Source organism: Macaca thibetana, chromosome 11, assembly GCF_024542745.1.
Source record: "Macaca thibetana thibetana isolate TM-01 chromosome 11, ASM2454274v1, whole genome shotgun sequence".
Lineage (NCBI taxonomy): Eukaryota > Metazoa > Chordata > Mammalia > Primates > Cercopithecidae > Macaca > Macaca thibetana.
The window spans coordinates 96,538,361-96,558,766 of NC_065588.1; the positions used below are offsets into that span (position 1 = coordinate 96,538,361).

The following is a 20,406-nucleotide window of genomic DNA, read 5'->3' on the forward strand; positions in this document are numbered from 1 at the left end:
GGTCTAGAAATTCCCACTCTTCATTGGTATAAAACACAGTCCTCCGACTATCATTATGTCCATTCCCAGGACGGAAAGAATACATCAAATTTCTATTAAGAAAAATGATATGTGTTATTAACAAAAAGTAAAACAAAACATAATCTTATGTATATAGGATTGGCAAAAATCAAAATATCTGATAGTATCAAATGTTGGTGAGAATATGGAGAAACTGGGATTCTTATACACTGCTGGTGGGAGTATAAATTGATAATATTACCATGGAGGGTAACTCAGCAAGGTACTGCTAAGTTGGAGAGGTGCCTGCCCCTAACACCCAGTATTTCCAAAAAGAAATCCTTACATACGTGCACAAGGAGACACAAACCAGAACATTCACCGTAGCACTGTTCATATTACAAAAAAAAAAAAAAAAATGGTACAACAACCTAAGCATTCATCAACAGGAGAATACACTGTGGCATACTCATATAGTCAAGTACGATACAGCACTCATTCATTCAACAAATGTTGATTGACCCTATAATACGCCAGACAATATCTAGATGCTTGGAATATCCTAGTGAACAAAACACAGCAAGATTCTTGTTCTTGTGGAATGTACATTTCAGCTAAAGCTATCCGTGTCATAGGGATAAATATTTTTTAAATGCTGAATGAAAAGTGAAAGAAAATGGAAGAATTATAGGTACAGCATAATACTGTTTTATGTCTTCAGATAATACTGTTAATAGAGACTATTTATAGATACATACATATGTAGTAAAACTATTTTTTTAAATCCACACATGAATGACAATAATCAAATACAGAATATTGGCTACCTCTGTAAAGGGAAAGAAGAATAGGATTAAGAAGAGAGGATTTGGCTGGGCATGGTGGCTCACGTCTGTAATCCCATCACTTTGGGAGGCTGAGGTGGGAAGATCACTTGAGATCAGGAGTTTGAGACCAGCCTGGCCAACATGGTGAAATCCCATCTCTACTGAAAATACAAAAATTAACCATGTGTGGTGGCACATGCCTATAATCCCAGCTACTAGGGAGGCTGAGACGGGAGAATTGCTTGAACTCGGGAGATGGAGACTGCAGTGAGCCGAGATTGCACCAATGCACTCCAGCCTGGGCAACAGGGTGAGACTCTGTCTGGAAAAAAAAAAGAGGATTTTAATTGTATCTGTAATACTTTGTTTTTAAAAATGCAGTGGAAAAATGACAAAACTATAAAAACGAGTCATGGCTATCTGCATAATCAATACACTTGCCTGAGTGCTAAAAATATTTCATTAAAAGTTTTAAAAACTAGGTTGGGATTTCCGTTTCCAGTGAAGATGGAATAACAGGAACTACATTTACCTTCCGCCAAGAAAACAAAAGAACTGAAAAAAGTATAGAAACTGTGGTTTTCGGTCATTGGCCGTCAGGCAGCAAAGGACAGTGATCCTGAGAGAGGGAAAGCCAACGAGGTAAGCCCACCTTACTGTCCGGGGACAGTTTCCAGGCCAGGGTGCAGGCAAGGGGCACCCAGGAGGAGCCCAGCATCTCTTTGAGCTGAGAAGATAGACTGAGGAGTCTCAAGGCAGTTGCAGCTCACAGAGCAGGGTAATAAAGAGACAGGGGCTGCACAGAGGTAGTGTTGCAGAGATCTTAGATGGTACCCCAAATCTTCAACTGAGTACTGATCAGGGCTTGCATGTGAGAAAACTGACAACAGGGAAAGAACCCCATGAGAGAAGCAAAGGAAACAATCCCAGAGCCTCACACAGGACCGGACATAGTGCCTAATCTCACCAGTCAGAGTGGAAAACCTCATAATTCACAGGGCATCAGAAAGAGTACTCAGAAAAGCTACCGACAGCATCCCTAACGCCTGCTCTCATCTTACCTAGTAAAGCTTAAAAGCAAACTTCAAAAGGATCAAACTGTTTCTGAGTAACTTAATACATCCAAGAACAAAGCTCAAGGATATTTATAGCAATACCAAAAAATCCAGCACACAAAAAGGTAAAATTCACAATAGCTGGTATCCAATTTTAAAAATGACCAGGCATGTGAGAAGTGAGAAGTACATCACATAATGAGGAGAAAAATCAGTCAACAGAAACAGGCCAGAAACAACAAATGATAACATTAGCAGACAGGGACTCTAAAAGTTCTAACTGTATTCTTCCTGTTCTCGGAGCTAGAAAAAAAGAATGAACATCTTAAGAGACATGGAAGATATTTTTTAAACAACAGATTTAAATCAAATTTCCAAAGATAAAACTATAATGCCTGTGGTGAAAAATATGCTAAATGGGAATAAGAGCAGACTAGACATTGTAGAAGGAAAGACTAGTGAATTTGATGACCCTGCAATAGAAATGACCTAAAATGAAACAGAAAAAAGACAAAAGAAACAAGGGAAGGAAGGAAGGAAGGATGGACCAACGAGCCAGTCACTGAAGGAGAGGAGAAAGGGAGGAAATGGAATAAAAGTATGTGAAGAAATAATGACCAAAAAATTTTCCAAATTTGATGAAAACTAGAAACTCACAGATCAAAGAAGCTCAACAAACTTCAAGCACAAGAATCATGAAGAAAACGGTATCAAGGCACATGATAACTAAATTGCTTAATATAAATAATATTTAAAGTTGTAAGTATAACCTTAACTTGCAAAAGAAATAAAGGAATAGTCAAATTTTAAAAGTTAAACTGTCAAAAGATGAAGAGTCATCTTAAATTAATTCATTTGAGCAGTCAGTAAGTGGAGTGGTGAGGAAGAGAACATGCTCACATGAACCACCTACACATACACATATGCTTATATTCTCTTACTTCATAGAGCCATACTTACTGAATACTACTCAGCAATAAAAGAGATGAAATACGAAAACACCAAACAATATAAATAAGTCTCCAAAAGGTTAAATGAAAGAAAACACACAGGAGACTACACAGAGTAGGATTCCATTTATATAAAATTTTTTGTAGTGACACAAAGCTATAGTGACAGAAAGCAGATCAGAGGTTGCCCAGGGCCGGGGATTAAGGGAAGGGATCAACTGCAAAAGAGCGTGAAGGCATTTTTAAAGGTGATGGAAATGTTCTACTTATCTTGATTATGGAGGTGTTTACATCACTCTGTATAATTTCTAAAATTCATCAGCCTATTCACCTAAAATAAGTGAACTTACTGGAGGTAAATTATACCTCAATGAAGTTATTAAAATAAACATGCAAATAAATACGGAAAAGGAAGAAATGTATAATATGGTGTTTTCTGAGGAAGATTAAAGGTAAGGAGGGAAAAGGTGGTTTCATCGCTAGTTTGAATCAGGCAGATGATATTCTCATGTAAAATAGTAATTTCTCAATTTTTTTTTTTCTTTTTGAGATGGAGTTTCAGGCTTGTTGCCCAGGTTGGAGTGAAATGGTGCGATCTTGGCTCACTGCAACCTCCACCTCCTAGGTTCAAGTGATTCTCCAGCCTCAGCCTCCCCAGTAGCTGGGATTACAGGCGCCTGCCACCACGCCCAGCTAATTTTTGTATTTCTAGTAGAGACAGGGTTTCGCCATGTTGGCCAGGCTGGTCTCAAACTCCTGACCTCATGATCCTCCTGCCTTGGCCTCCCAAAGTGCTGGGATTATAGGCATGAGCCACTGCGCCGCACCCCTCAATGTGTTTTTTAAAGCATATCGTTTTTCCTTTTTACTTGTACTTTAAACACTCAGAAGAATGCAGAGAAGTTATGTAACACACTTATGTTCTCATCACACTGTTACAACATGTGAATGTATAACCTTTTGCTAACCGCTTTAACAAAGAGTCACTGTTTAGAACTCATATTCACTTTCTCATAGCTTATTTACTTAGGACCAAGAGGGAGCTGGTCAACAACGTAAAGCATCTTGCACGTGCTATTTATTTCCTAAGTCTCTTCCAGAGCCTGGCATTGTGCCACACATTTTCATAGAAAACTGCATAAAAGGATTCTAGTCAATTCCCATGTAACCCAATGAGCAAGATACTGTATAAAGTCTGATTTTATAAAAATTATTAAAAAATTATAAAAGTTTAGAGAAAGCTATTTCAAAACAGCTGCTCAGGAAGAAAACTCTCACAAATGCTTGCTATACTTTTCCTCGTTTTTTTTGACACACCACTGGACTCAGTGTACCATGACGTTTCAGTGGCCCTGCCTATGGCAAGGATCTCACAACAGCCTTCTCTTAGGTGGTATGCCACTACTACCACCATCAATTTTAGGAATTCAATTCTCCTTGCCATTTGCCCTAGCCATCAAACTGTGCTCCTTAGCTCTGGTTCCTAAAGGATGAATGCAGGAAAGAGGAGTAAGAGCAGGGACACCCCACATGGCCTGTGGAGAAAGAACAGCAATTTCAATGACTTAGAACTGCCACACACACTCCTTCCTCCCACCATGGCTCTGTGTTTCCAGCCTGTCACAAGCCGACTCACACAAAGCTGTGCTCTAACCTGCAGCTGAGGGACAGCCTTGCTCGGGGTGCGGTGCCACTTGCCAAGCCCTGGGTAACAGAGAAATGGAATCAGGCTCAAAGTGAAAGCCTCCTAAAGCTGAAACACTATATAGCCAATTCCTGTTTTTGCTCTTATGTGGCGAAACCCAATTCTGGGACTGTGCAACAGGGAGGTCATTAGGGGGCAGACTTTTCAGACACACTCCCCCTGTCTGCTCTGGCCCACAGAGGCCTCGGTGGTAAACATGTGTCCTGCCTGTGCACTGTAACTGAGGAGCTCACAGCTGGTTTAAATGGAGGGTGTTTTGAAGCTGGTGTTAGAGTCTGTTCTATGGCAGTACCTGCTGGTTAAAGATCCCAATCTCATTTGACAGATCTTTGAGAGGCCTTCTGTGTTCTCCCAGGCATTGTGCCAGGTGCCCACCTATAAACACTCAGCTGCTCTGAAGTGGAAAGTGCCGCCAACCAGCAAAAGAGCACCTTGGTAGGGGCTGTGTTCAGCCGGAGCTTTTTTTAAACAAATACCAGCTATCTGTGTCATCATTAAGAAAACCACTTTCTTTTTTTTTTTTTTTTTTTTGAGACGGAGTCTCGCTCTGTCGCCCAGGCTGGAGTGCAGTGGCCGGATCTCAGCTCACTGCAAGCTCCGCCTCCCGGGTTTACACCATTCTCCTGCCTCAGCCTCCCGAGTAGCTGGGACTACAGGCGCCCGCCACCTCGCCCGGCTAGTTTTTTGTATTTTTAGTAGAGACGGGGTTTCACCATGTTAGCCAGGATGGTCTCGATCTCCTGACCTTGTGATCCGCCCGTCTCGGCCTCCCAAAGTGCTGGGATTACAGGCTTGAGCCACCGCGCCCGGCCTAAAAAGAAAACCACTTTCTAAGCTTACATATTTCAGATGGAAGTTGGAACAGTTTAAAAATGTCTTAACTAAAACAGTTATCATTTTTTTGACATGCATTTTTTTGACATGCATTTTTTTGACACGCGTTTGAATTCTGTTAACCAGCTAGAATTTATGAGTTGACAGAATTGTTGGGAAATGTTCCATCAAATCTCTTCCGAGTTAACCCCTCCACAAACTGCGTGCACAGCCATGTTTTAGGCAACACCACAACCTCTTCAGCAGTGGGATGCCACGGCCAAAGCAGAGGGTTTGCACTTGCCGGGACTTTGTGCATAGGAGGGAGGCAGGCTACCACTGCTGCCAGCTCCCTTCCTTCCTCCAGACTACAAGCCCTGTTGAGGGAAACAAAGGTTGGGGGTGCAGGGAGGAGGTGGTTGGGGGGGTTTCCTCTGTAGCCATCCCAATAAAGTTGACTCAGTATTTCCTCCTCCACAAATTAATTCCTCAAATACACTCTCACAAGAACCCAGAGAGATATATATACACACAAGGATACCAGAAAAATGCTATTTGAAATGACAAAAAAGTAGAAACAAGCAGATGTCCATGGCTAGGAAACTGGTTAAATTAGGGCACATTCATATAACTGAACTCTGTTAGAACAAGAGCTCTAATAAAGACTAACAAGTTAAGACATTCCAGATCAGTGCCTAATAAAATGTCCCAGCTCAAAGGGGCATGGCAAGGAGCCCTACACTCCCCACCATTGCTAACCCCTCCTGACTCACCTGCAGGTAAGAGCACAGCTTTGGTGCAAGTGGGCCTCATGACATGGTAAATATAGAGAAACCATGTTTGAGGGAAGAGTGAGTGGAATTCTAAGTCACTGAAATAGCTACACACTAAAACAGTGGATACTGTATGATCCCTCTGTGTAGATCACATATACACTAAGCAAATTTCAGGGCACATACATAACCAGTTTCAGTTCTAGTGGTGACTTCTGGGAAGTGGACTTAGAAGGACTTTCACTTTTAATTGTGCACCCTTGGTTGATTTTTCCAGCAATGGTTGATTTTTCTTTTTATACACATGCATGCCTTTTACAATGAAATATAAAGACACAACTAAGAAGGCAGGCCAAATAGGGAACCTGTCAGGTGGCAGGCCTGCAAGCCAGAGGTCACTTGCTATGGACGTTTGAACATCCCCTCCAAAGCTCATGTTGAAATGTAATTGTCATTGTGACGGTATTAAGAGGTGGAACCATTAAGAGGTGATTAGCCCATGAAGGCTCAGTCCTCATGAATAGATTAACGCTGTTATCTCAGGAGTGGGCCTAGATTCAACTGCAGAAGAGGAGACGGCGATGTGGCCAGGGAAGCAGAGATTACAGCAAGCCAGCCATAGGCCAAGGAATGCCAGCAGCCACCAGAAGCTGGAAGAGGCCGGGAACCGACTCTGCCTTGGAGCCTCCAAAGAAACCAGTCCTGTCGACACTTGAACTTAGGCCTAGTGAAGCTGATTTTGAACTTCTGGACTCCCAAACTATCAGAGAATAAATATGTGTTGTTCTAAGCCATCAAGTTTATGGTAACTTGTTACAGCAGTCAGAGCAAATTAATACAACCACTCTCTAATAAGCTATTGCCCTTCAAACCAAGGACTTTGAGAGGCTGCTTTCTGCTGTGGTCCAGGCTTCAGTTGGCATTCAAGTTTGGAGCATTAATGTCCAAAGTTAGATTATATTTACTTCTGATATGATGTCTTTTGATCCTGAGGATCTGGGAGGGTGTCATCAGAAAGATCCTTTCCAAAATACTCTAGACATTTACCTGGACAGATGAGTACATCATCCTTCCAATTCTAACACATTGGAGCAAACACCTAATAAAACATGCACGGCCTCAAATAAACCAAACATCTAAGAAACAATACTCTTGTTGTAGAACTTTCAGACAGGTACAGCTCCACTGGTTCCCTACTGCCCAAAGGGCAGACACCCCTATCCCTTCACCCTGGACTCCCTGGCCTCCTCAGCTCCTCTTCTATCCTCACCCCCTTAAGCACCCTATGCACCCGGCAAGAGAACCCACGCCACTTGTGAGACACACCCTGTTCTGACTTCCTTGCCTCTGCACGGTGTCTTTGAACTTGCATTTCCCTTTGGCCAGTCCCTCTCCATCTCTCAAGCCCTTTAAGTCAAAACTCATCTTCACAGCAAAACCATCACTAGCCTCTTCCAAAACCCACACCACAAAGAATAAGTGATTTCTTCCTGGTGCACCCAGGGAGGCTGTGACATGCTGGGTGCAGCCTTGAACTGCACCCTATGGCACCTGAGGCAGAGGACTCACAGGCCTTGCCTGCCTGTCTTCCTGAGAATCCTTCAAACTGCTGAAGGCAGGGAGGGACAGCCTCTTACCCAAGGGAACAACCTCAGCCCCATCCCACAGTGGCAGGGAGAGGAAGATGCAGCAGGGAGGGAGGCAGCACCAGCTGCACAGCCAAGCAGTCCTGCAGAATGGGCTTCTCTAAACTTGAGTGGTAACCCACTGGTAGCCAGGGATATCAAATTAAGAAGATATGAAATCAATTTTGAGGGGACAAGCATTTTCTTTAGTATTAAAAGAGAAAATAGTACTTAGCTTTACTATACGTGGTAGTGACATTTTTCTTTCGGTTTTATGTACACACTGACAGTATACATTTACATACAAACATGTGTATTATCTGCTGTCTGATCCCAGTCAAAAAAGTGAACAACACTGTGTCCGAAGGTAACGTCTTTCCCAGTGTGTCCAGAATTGGTTCCTTTCGCTGGGTTCTTAGTCTCGCTGACTTCAAGAAGGAAGCCACAAACCTTTGCAGTGCGTGTTACAGCTCTTAAAGGTGGCATGGACCCAAACAGTGAGCAACAGCAAGATTTATTGTGAAGAGTGAAAGAACAAAGCTTCCATAGCGTGGAAGGGGACCCGAGCAGGTTGCCACTGCTGGCTGGGGTGGCCAGCTTTTATTCCCTTATTCGTCCCCACCCACGTCCTGCTGATTGGTCCATTTTACAGAGTGCTGATTGATCCATTTTGCAGAGTGCTGATTGGTGCCTTTACAATCCTTTAGCTAGACACAGAGCACTGATTGGTGCATTTTTACAGAGTGCTGATTGGTGCATTTACAATACTGTAGCTAGACACAGAGCACTGATTGGTGCATTTACAATCCTCTAGCTAGACAGAAAAGTTCTCCAAGTCCCCACTTGACCCAGGAAGTCCAGCTGGCTTCACCTCTCATCAGGAGGCCAAACAAAAAAGACAGTGCTGAGAGGAACCATCGTCTTGCTAGGGAAGGGAGTGTGGCACAAAGGCAGGTGGGTGTGGGCAGACCCCCCTGCCACGGGTGTGCAGGGCAGAGGACGATGAGCCCCAGGCAGCAGGAGCAGGAGCAGTAGAGCAACTCCGCTCCTGGAAGGGTCTGGAGCCTTCTCTCATCACTCTTCCTCAAGTCGATGCTGGACACCCACCATGTGCCAGGCTGCATGAGGCGCTGGGGTAAACCAGAGACAAGACAGACAGAGTCCCTGCCCCATGGAGCTCCCAGTCTTGCAAGGGAGCTGGACCACAGATGAGTACACAAAGAAATACAGTAACTACAGGCAGCGGTAAGGGCTGTGAAGGAGAAGCACGGCAGTGAGGAGTGGGAGGTACAGGGAAGGCTTCTCTGAAGAATGAACAGAAGTAACCAGAGAAGAGAGAGCCTTCCCTGCAAAGGGACTGAGGCAGGGCCTGATGGGAAGATGATATATCTGAAGAAGTGAAAGAAGTCAAGTGGGCCTGCAACAGAGGAAATGACAGGGGTCAGACCCCATGGGACCCTGAAGGCCATGTTCAGCAGCACAGCCTTTGGCCTAAAGCAATGAGAAGCCTCTGAAAGGCTGAGGCAGTAGATTGAATTGATTCAGGTCCCTTAGAACTGGGTCCCTGCAACAGGTAGACCCAGGACCAGCAGAGAAGGCAGACAGGCACCTCTTCTCAGCCTCCAACTCTAAATACAACAGGAGACATGGCCCAATTGTTCCCTTGGTGGCCCTGGATGAGACAGGCTGAAGTTCTCTGAGCTTCAGCTTCCCATGCTGAGTCATAGTGAAAGGTCTCTGAGTCTACAGGCCGAAGCCACTGCTCCTCTCATGACCGCAGTGATTTCCATGGACAGCATCATGCAACAGCAGCCCTTCTGATACATGGGCCCCTGGGAGCATGTGAACTGATTGAGACCAAGAGGACTGATGGGACATAACTGCTAAGCACAACCTCATGCTCCTGAGAGCTATCAAAGAAGACCAGGCACCAGTGCAGCAACACACACACAGCCCAGCCAACTTCCCACAACTACTGAAACTCTATGGGCCCAAAAGCAAGTCGCCTTCCTTCCTGCTTCCTTCTCCAGAAGACCTGGCTTATAAATATCAATGTGAGGCAGCAGCATGGTGACTACATGCCTTGTCTTTCTTGGCAGACAGAGCCATGCCTTCCAATGAGGAAAACTACAAATAGTACATTATGGCTCCTGGACAGGAAAAACTTGCCCCAATTCACCAAACATCTGGGTGCCTGCTTTGGGCTGGGCTGGGCCCTCGCTGCAAACGGGGGCTAAAGAGATGAGTCACTGTCACGACAGTCCTAGACACTAAAACCATAATAGATTATCGGGACCCACCGCCATGCTCACAGATAACTCTTTCTACCAGGCCTGAATGGGTCAAGAGGGAAGCAAAAACTAAGAGTCAGAGCAGGCCAACTGCAGGGCCCACAGAAGACCTATGGGAGGCAGGCCTGGAAGGACGAGCACACCTTCCCGGCCATCTCAGCCCTCGCACCTGTCCTTGAGAAAGGCACCCTGTCCACCTGACTCAAGGGAGTGGAGACCCACTTCACCTATTGGCTCAAAAGAGTCAGAGTGGCGACAGTGGCAACAATGCCAGCAGGCCTGGATTGTGTAGCCACCATGTACTGAGTACTTACAATGAGTCAAGCAGTGTGCTAGGCATTTCTGATTTATAACCTTAACAACACTGTCACCAATCCAGAGGGAGAAAGGCTTACTTACACACACACACACGCACACACACACAGACACACACACACATGCACGCACACACAGACACACAGACACACACACTCCAAGAGGATATGAGGGCTTCAAGCATGCATTAGGCAACAAGCATCTGGCATCCTCTAAGCATGAAAGGCACAGTAGTGAACTACACTGACAAAATCTCCTCCTGGGAAGTGATGCTGTAATAGGACACAACAGCAGATGCTCAAAGACTAGATCAGGGAGCAAAACCATCCTGAATCTCTAGCCGACTGAGGGCCTCCTGTGCTGGCTGGTGAGCTACTGCCTACTGGACAATCATGAAAGCCACAGTCTCCCTAGAGATCCTCTCAGCTTCTTGCCCCTCACATGGTGTCACACATCCAAGTGCTCAGGATGTTTACTGAACTGAGCACTCCGGGCAGAGTATTTCACAGAACACTAGTTAGAAGCCACTAACTAGTCATGACTACTTACTTTACCATTTCCACAATGCATTCACTCTGTGAAAGCAAAGGAAATCCACCTGAGGGCTGGCCTGATACTATACACTCAATCAAATGTCATTAAGACCCCACTACATAAATACCAGAACCAAAAATTGCTAATGAAAATGCCTTTCCCTCTCCCAATCTGAGATACAATGGCAGGGTCCTTTTCTTTCTTTAGAGGAAGGGGGTGTTACTATTTGTATTTTGTTCTGACTGGAGGTGGGAAGTCTGCACCCCAGAGACTCAAAGGTAAAAGCGTCTGACCAAGGAGACCTGTCTACTCCCATCAGATGCCTCAGTGAGGTGGGAGCTGGTACACCTCCACCCCGAATGCATCCGACCCCTCCTTCCATTTCTCAAGAATTCATTATCTCCATGGGGGAAGGAAACTGGCAATGTACATACGAGCAAAGCAAGTGCAGCAGGAGAGAAGTCAATGCTGGGGCCGTTAGGAATGCTTCAGGAAAGGAAGTCCACCAGGGCGGGGCTGGCCCCAGCCACACACACCTGCCAAAGCGAGCTTCATCCATCACAGCACCCCCGACTCAGAAACAATTAAGGAGCAACAGCTCCAAATAGGTTCAGTTTTGCATTTGTCTACTTTTAATTCTGTTTGCCAGTACATAACATATAAATACTTCAACCCTTCATACACAAACAAGATAATCCTCCCACCTAGTTAAATAAAAATACTAGGCATGACGAAACCATCAGTGCCACCGTCTGAATGTCTGTGTCCCTGCAAAATTCCTATGTTGAGACCCAGTCCCCAAGATAACTGTATTAAGAGTGAAGCCTTGTGGGAAGTGATTAAGTCATGAGGGCAGAGCCCTCTGGAACGAGATCAGGGTCCTTATAAAAGAGGCCAGAGTGGTAAAAGGGATTTCGGGAGAAAAATACACTTAGCTAGCTAGGTAGCTAGATACATACATACATATATACATCGATGGAGGCCTCAGAGGGAACTTGTCTGTCGCTTCTGCTATGAGAACACCACTAGAAGGCATCATCTCTAAAACAGAGAGTGAGCCCCCATCAGACACCAGATCTGCTGGTGCCTTCATCTTGGACTTCCCAGCCTCCAGGACTATGAGAAATAAATTTATGTTTTTCATAAGCTACCTTGTCTATGGTATTTTATCACAGCAGCCCAAATAAACAGACGATCAATTTGGGAGAAGAAAGAAAAAAAAACTATTTGTCAAACTCTGCTTAAAACTCTTCACTGACTCTATAGCTCTTAGGGCAAAGACCAAAATCCTGCCCTGGCCCAAGGCCTGCCTCTTCCAAAGGCTATGTCCCCTTCACCCCTAGCTGCCACCAGGCATTCCTTGAGTCCCACATGCAACCAGCACCCCCACCTAAAGGCCTCTGCTTATGCCACTTCCTCTCCCTAGAACACTTTACTCCCCCTCTCCACGCCCCCCAGTCAACACCAATTCATCCTTTGTGTCTCAGCTCGAATGTTGCTTCTTCAGGAAAGTTTTTCCTAGCCCTCCCCAACCCCTAAACCAGATCAAGATCCTGAACTATACATGCACTGCATCTGTTTCCTTTCAAACTTCCTAGCACTGGTTGGTGTTTGCTATATTTTATTAATATCTGTCCCCTGGATACTGACAGTTCCACAAGGACAGGGACTGTCTTGTCCAGTCATGTCCCCAGTGCCTAAGCACACACAGTGAGTGAGTGAGTGAGTGAGTGGGAAGCTCCCAAGGCCTTCCTAGAATGCAAGTCAGTGAACTACAGCCTGGGGTCATTTCCAGCCTCTGCCTATTTCTGTATAATCTACAAGCCAAGAATCGTTTCAACATTGTTATTTTGCTATTTTGTTTTTTTGAAACAGAAAACAAACAAAAAACAGCCTGTCACCCAGGCTGGAGTACAGTGGTACGAACACAGCTCACTACAATCTCTACCTCTTGGGATCAAGCAATCCTCCTGCCTCAGCCTCCCAAGTAGCTGGGACTACAGACATTTGCTCCCACATCTGGAAGTTTTTACATTTTTGCAGAGATGGGGTCTCACTTTGTTGCCCAGGTTGGTCTTGATCTCTTGGGCTCAAGTGATCCTCCCACTTTGGCCTCCCAAAGTGCTGGGGTTATAAGAGTGAGGATCTGTGCCCAGCTAACAATTTTAAGTGGCTGAAAACAATTAAAAGAATATTTTGTGAAATGTGAAAATTACATGAGATCCAAATTTCAGGGTACATAACTAAAAAATCAGAATGCAGATATACTCATTCTATGGTTGTTTCTGTACTACTACAGCAGAATAGTGACAGAGATGGCAGAGTGCGCAAAACCAAAATACTATGTGGCCATTTATATAAATAGTTTGCTCCTGCTGTAACAGTGTCCTCGAAGTCCTGACTATGGGCATGAAATACAAGAGACCTGAAAATACAGAACTGACTGTAAGTAAACTCTCTCCTCTGGGGAAGGGTGAGTCATAACCCCCTTTTGGATTCCTAATATCTGTTCTATTCAGTGGGTATTTACTGAATGGCCACCACCTCTATGACATGAGGCAAGAATGGCATATAATACATCTGTACATTTGGGAGTTCTGGCTGATCAGTTCTAAAGGGTCACCAAAACCAGTGCTTACTGGGTAAGCATTTTCTATTCATTCATTTGACAAGTGTCTCCCTGGGCACCATACCTTAGTCAGTTTAGGCTACTATAACAAAAACACCACAGACTGAGTGGCTTAAAAAACACAAATTTATTCCTCAGTTCTGAAGACTAGAATGTCCAAAATCAAGGTGCTGGTCAATTTGGTTCCTGGCAAGGGCCCTCTTCCTGGTTTGCAAAGGAATGCCTTTTTGCTGTATCCGCATAGGTGGAGAAGGGAGATCATCTCTCCAGGGTCACTTTTGTAAGGGCACTAATACCATTCATGAAGGCTCCACCCTCATGACCTAATTACCTCCCAAAGGCCCCACCTCTAAATATCATCACATTGGGAGTTGGAGCTTCAACATATGCATTTTTTCAGGAATACAAACACAGACACTAGTCTATAGCAAGCCTCCTTTGTGCCAGATACTGTTGCATGAACTGAGGATACAAATAGTCCTTAGGGAGCTCACCCTCTGGCGGGTAGGAAATAGGATGGGGACTCCCCTGCAATGAGGACTGTGTGAGAGGCAGTGGAAGATGGAATGCCATTGTGGTATCACAAGCACAATACTGGACTTGCCTTGAAGGAACTTCCTAATGGGAAAGCCTTGAAGAGTTAAGTCCCCATAACTTAAAGAGTTAAATAATGCTTCAAGACTGAGCAGATGCCCCAGGGTAGAACAGCTTAAGAGAACCATACAGCAAAGAAGGCTGGTTCACCACATCTATTTTGTACTGAACACACTCTGATTAACAAGCCAATAAATGTTTGTCATTAACAGTAATTTCAACAACAGGGAATGTGCATTCCCACAAAATTGGGTTAAGAATAGGTGTACATAACTATTCAGTTACATGTGGCTCGGAAACCAACACACATGTCCATTTGAGCACCAAGCACCTACAAGAAGGGAGCAGAGGGAAGAAATCATTTGCTGGCTGACTGATGACACTCTCTTGCTCCAAAGACTGCAGACATCTGGAAGAGCAAGGCTGTTTAAGCTTCACTCTCAGTCAATCACATGCTGGTTGTCCTTCCCCTAAGTGCCTCAGATTCCAGTAAAGCTCCACGAGAAGCCTCCAGTACCCTTACACAGAGAGAGAGACACATACAGGAAGCATCAGTCTCTGCTAGGCCCTTACAACAGTTTCCAGATACATCCAGTAAAAGGTACTATGCATGCTGGTTAAGAACTGGGCAGTAAAATGTTCCTGGTGATACTCACTGTCCAAAACGGACAGCTATCAAACACAGTAAAAGGAAAGACTACTATACCTTATCTGATCCAAGACAATTAATATCCAAAGTCAAAAAAAGTAGATTTGTCAGACCAGACAATACAACTAGATACTCCACGATTTGGACATTCACTGTTCCTGGAGGGTGTGAGTCTAGCTTCACGACATCAGCAAAATTACATACCCTTTCTAGCCTCTATTACCTCATCTGTAAAAGAAGACACCAGATCAGATCCCTAAGTTTCAGAATAGAGGAGTTTACCAAGAAATTCTTGTATCAGCTTTCATTAAGACTCACATAGTAAAACATTTTGGAAAAGCCCAACAAAACCACAGCTTCTCCAGAGAAGGCTCAAAGATGCTTCAAAATGAGAAAAATGTATAATAATAGAATAAGAAAACGGCTGATTTTTCTTTACTTTTTAACCCTATGTGAAAATAAATGGTATTTGTAAAAATGGTATTTCTGGCCGGGCGCGGTGGCTCAAGCCTGTAATCCCAGCACTTTGAGAGGCCGAGACGGGCGGATCACGAGGTCAGGAGATCAAGTCCATCCTGGCTAACACGGTGAAACCCCGTCTCTATTAAGAAATACAAAAAACTAGGCGGGCGAGGTGGCGGGCGCCTGTAGTCCCAGCTACTCGGGAGGCTGAGGCCGGAGAATGGCGTGAACCCGGGAGGCGGAGCTTGCAGTGAGCTGAGATCCGGCCACTGCACTCCAGCCTGGGTGACAGAGCGAGACTCCGTCTCAAAAAAAAAAAAAAAAAAAGGTATTTGTAAAAAAAATTCAAATGGTATTTGAAAAGACTTCAGCTCAGCTGAAGTCTAAGCAGGGCTAAATCCTAACTTAAAATCCTAACTTAAAAATCCTTAGAAATCAGGGTCTCCTCTATGGCTGGGCAGCCCTAAAGTGAAACATTAAGGCTTATGGCAATCTGTTCTTGGATCTGAAAGACGAAAAGGAAGATAAATCAGTAATTTCCACTTTATGGTGGTATTTACCACCATGAAGTTTTTACTCCTAGAGCTCAAAAGAAGTAATGGTACAACGAAATTTATCTTTCTTAAAACAGACCCCTGGCCGGGCACAATGGCTTATGTCTGTAATCCCAGCACTTTGGGAGGCCAAGGCATGCAGATCACCTGAGGTTGGGAGTTTGAGACCAGCCTTACCAACATAGAGAAACCCCATCTCTACTAAATGTACAAAATTAGCGGGGCATGGTGGCGCACACCTGCAATCCCAGCTACTCGGGAGGCTGAGGCAGGAGAATTGCTTGAACCTGGGAGACGGAGGTTGCGGTGAACTGAGATCACACCATTGCACTCTAGCTCTGGGCAACAAGAGCGAAACAATGTCTCAAAACAAACAAACAAACAAAAAACACCTCTACTCTAAAGCCCTGCTCCCTTCTTTTGGAAAGCCTTGCCTGTGTTTCCATTTCCACTGTTGTATATAGCCAACACTCGAGGCCTTAGGTACTATCTTATTCTGTGACCAATTTAATTTTACATGTCAAATATTCCTCCATTGTCAGCAACCCAAAGGAAAACATTTCCTTTTCTTAAAAAAAAAAGAAACATTCTGAACCTATAAAAAGATGGATAGCGGCCAGGCACAGTGGCTCATGCCTGTAATCCGAGCACTTTGGGAGGCCGAGGCGGGTGGATCACCAAAGGTCAGCAGTTTGAGACCAGCCTGATCACCATGGTGAAACCCCGTGTCTACTAAAGATACATTAGCCAGGCGTGATGGCGCACGCCTGTAATCCCAGCTACTTGGGAAGCTGAGGCAGGAGAATCATTTGAACCCAGGAGGCGGAGGTTGCAGTGAGCCGAGATCATGCCATTACACTCCAGTCTAGGCAGCAAGAGCAAAACCCTGTCTCAAAAAAAAAAAAAAAAAAAAGATGGATAGCATAATACAACCAACACTGATACACCTACCACCCAGTCCAAGAAATAAAACACTGCAAAACAACAGTGGAAGCCACAAGGCACCAGCCCCAAGGCAGCCATTCCCAATCACATCCCTCCTCTTCCCATCAGAGGCAACCACCACGTAGAAAGCAGAGCTCATCACCCCCTTGCATCTCTTCCCCTCCTGACACAGTATATAATATGATCTGTAGCACTATTTTACATGATCTTCTTAACCTCTCTATAAATGGTATCATTCTGAACAGAATCAGTCTGTAACTTATTTCTTGCTCTATTTTATGTTTGTGAGAGTAATCCACATTGACACCTATAGCTCTAGTTCCTGTTTACTACCACAGAATATTCCATTATATGAATATACCACATATTTGGCCAAAGACACCGCTTGATGTTTTATATGCCATGTAGTGCCTACTATTTTCCATACCACTATGGAAAATGTGCCAGCCATTTCCATAACATTCTCCAGAATCCTCACCACCACTAATGAGGAAGGTGAGATTCCCATTAGACCAAAGACGAACTGGGACGTGGTGAAACTTGTCCAATACGTGTGAGCAGCGGACTCCTGCTTCAAGTTCAAGTCCATCCAAGTCTAAAGCCATCCTCTTGACAATATGCATTGTAACCCCATTTATGTAGATTCAGATTTTCTTTTTAAAGAAAAAATTGATATAGGGCTCTACAGTCATCTGAGAAAAATCTGAAACATGACACTCTATTTTCTTTGTTAACAAACATCCCATAGGAAATTCACCTGACATGGGAACAGTCCATGTATACACTGAGGAAGAGCCTCTACCTTTGGCAAAGGTCCTCCACTGGGGTCATTCCCAAGTTTATACAGGCACAAAGTAAGCCTGAGTAGGACTGCAAACCTAGTTGGCTTCCTTCAGGGAAATAGGCTGTCTGCGCCCACTTACAGACAGGACAGAGGAGCCCGAGAGAACATGGGAATCAGATCCTGCTTGAATTGGCAAAAGCTGAGTCGACAAAGCTCTGAGAACATCTCTGGGGGCAGCTCCAGCTGTTAGCAGCTCTGGAGGTCGGAGGAACAGTCCTGTGCTCACAAGGCCAAGAGCCTGCCTACTCTGCTCTCCACGTGGCCAGCTTTGAGAGTGAGTGCTTTCACACATCCCAGCCCAAACCTGCTGCCCTAGAGAAAGCCGAGCCTGCCATGCAGAAGAGTGAGAGTGAAGATAGAGGTTCACTGGAACCAGGCAGGGAGCACAGCCTGGAGAAAGGATACTGGGCTCCAGACCTGGGCCCAGATCCCTCCAGACCTGGACCCCTAGGAGGTGACAGAGTCTGGCCCACTAAGGACTCCCAAGGAAAGGGGAGGCCTCTCAGCACCAGGACTCCTGACTCTACTCTCTCGCTTCTACATTATTTTTCCCATTATGTCTCTTCGCTGGAGGATTAAAAGAACCTCAAAGGAGCAAGGCCTAACTGGCTGAAGTGACCTCCTCCCACCTCTTCTGGACAAAACAAGGAGCAAGAAAAAAGGCTCTGCCACTTACTGGCTGTGTGACCTTAGCTGGAGCAGCCCTGCACACTCTGGGAGGAAATGTAGTGGAATATCTCTAAGGGCCCTGCCATTTCTGACTCTTTTTGTCTATAGTGCTAAATGCACTGTGGCTCACGTCTGGAATCCTGGGAAGCTGGGTGGGGAGGATGGTTTGAGTTCAGGAGTTCGAAACTAGCCTGAGCAACATAGCAAGACCCCCCCATCTCCACACACACAAAATTTTTTTTTTTAATTAGCCAGGCATGGGCCCGCACCTGTGGTCCCAACTACTTGGGAGGCTGAGGTGGGAGGATCACTTGAGCTCAGGCATCGAGGCTGCAGTTAGCTGAGATCACACCACTGCACTCCAGTCTGGGCAACAGAGCGAGATCCTATCGCAAAAAGAACAAATAAATAAAAATAAAATAAATGTACTAATATTTACTGAGCAGTTTAGAGTATAATTAGTTTAATCTCAACACCCCATGATATAGATACTACTGCTACCCCATTTTAGAGGAGGCTGAAGCGCAGAGCGGTTAACTGATGTATCAAGGTCCTAGCAGAGTTCTAAAGGAGGCCCCGGGGGCAGAAACCTACGGTTATGAATGCTTGGGCGGGCTGCACTGGACATCCATGGGATGCTGGGGGTGAGAGGACACTAGAGAGGGGCCAGAGGGAAGGCGCAGAGGGAGAAAATGGGTCAAAGTGTCTGAAGAAGGAGACAGGGCTGGGTAGCCCCAGCCACACTGGCCTAAACCCAGGTAGAGGGGAGGAGATAGGACCATGGACGGGATGTGGAGAAGTGGGGAAAGGCAGGCCGACGTGGGCAGGGTGCGAGGAGGCCTTGGAGAAACGAGGGTGGATGGGGCAGGCCCGCAGGCGAGGCAGGGGGCGCCGACAGAAGCGCCCAGGCGGTTGCAGGGCGCGCGGTCCTACCTCAAGCACCTTGGCGACTCCCGCGCTGTGCAACTGGAAGTGCGCAGGCTGCTCCACCGCCTCGTCGGCGCCCTGGTAGCTGAAGCAGGCTTCCGCTATGTCCAGGTGGCCGAGGGGCAGCGGGTGGTGGGGGTTCTTGAAGTAGCAGAGGCAGCAGCGGCGCGCGTCCAACACGAACCGGCGGCTGCGGTAGCCGCGCAGTCGCGCTGGTTCCCGCGCGGGACCCGCCCCGGGCTCTTCGGCCTCCCCCTTGCGGTCGCTGACCTCCTCTGGCCGGGCTCCGGCCCCGGTATCGCTGCCTGCGCGCCAACCATAGGTGCCCGGGCCCCCGCGCCTTCGCGCTGCCACTGCTGCGCTCCCTGCCCCCGAGGCGCCCCCTCCCCGCCGCCCCGCTCCTCCTGCAGGCGCTCAAAGTGGCCTGGGACTTGTAGTCGCCTCCCGGCCCCTCCAAGCCCGCTGGCAGTTGTCCTCGCCCGCTGGCCGTTGCCCCCGCCCGCTGGCCGTTGCCCCCGCGGCGCCCCGGAGGCCAGGTCCTGCCTCCCGCACCTGCCAAGTCCCCGCACTGCAGGAGTCTCGCTCTGTCGCCCAGGTTGGAATGTAGTGGAGCCATCTCGGCTCACTGCAACCTCCGCCTCCCGGGTTCAAGCAATTCTCCTGCCTCAGCCTCCCGAGTACTTGGATTACAGGCACCTGCCACCTCTCCCGGCTACTTTTTGTATTTTTAATAGAGACGGGGTTTCGCCGTGTTGGTCAGGCTGGTCTTGAGCTCCTGACCTCAAGTGATCTGCTTGCCTCGGTCTCCTAAAGTGCTGGGATTACAGGCGTGAGCCACCGCGTCCGGTCCAAAAGCCATTTTTGGATGAGAAAGACTCAGCTGCGTCCTGAAGAGCAAGTGGAATGGGGAAGAGGACGGTATGAATGTGAGTCCAAGAGCAAGGCAGTCGATAGACCTTCTTGCTGCGTATGGTTTTGCACTTTTTTCTTCAAAGAATGTCACCGCCTGAAGAATGCTATCGGAAGACACACACATATACACACACAAGCACACACACACAGCACGCAGCCGGTTCTCTACAGGATTAGAAAAAAGTTGCGCAAATCAATCTGCGCAGTTAAAAACAAATACGAAATGAGCGAGAAAGCACTTAGCAGTCAAATCTCGCCACCACATAAACAGGTTAAGTTTGGAAGCACAGCGGACACTCCCTAACAGTTTGTGGGACTTAGCATCTCCGACTT

At 46.2% G+C, this 20,406-nt stretch overlaps 1 long non-coding RNA gene across 1 annotated transcript; it reads right to left on the minus strand.

The window, feature by feature from the left end:
* Nucleotides 1-4: 4 nt before the first annotated feature.
* LOC126931697 (uncharacterized) lies at nt 5-19,389 on the minus strand. Its single transcript, XR_007717902.1, has 3 exons — nt 19,168-19,389; nt 18,504-18,620; nt 5-92 (listed from the first exon to the last, which is right to left on the minus strand). It is a non-coding gene; the product is annotated as an uncharacterized LOC126931697 (long non-coding RNA).
* Nucleotides 19,390-20,406: the final 1,017 nt, after the last annotated feature.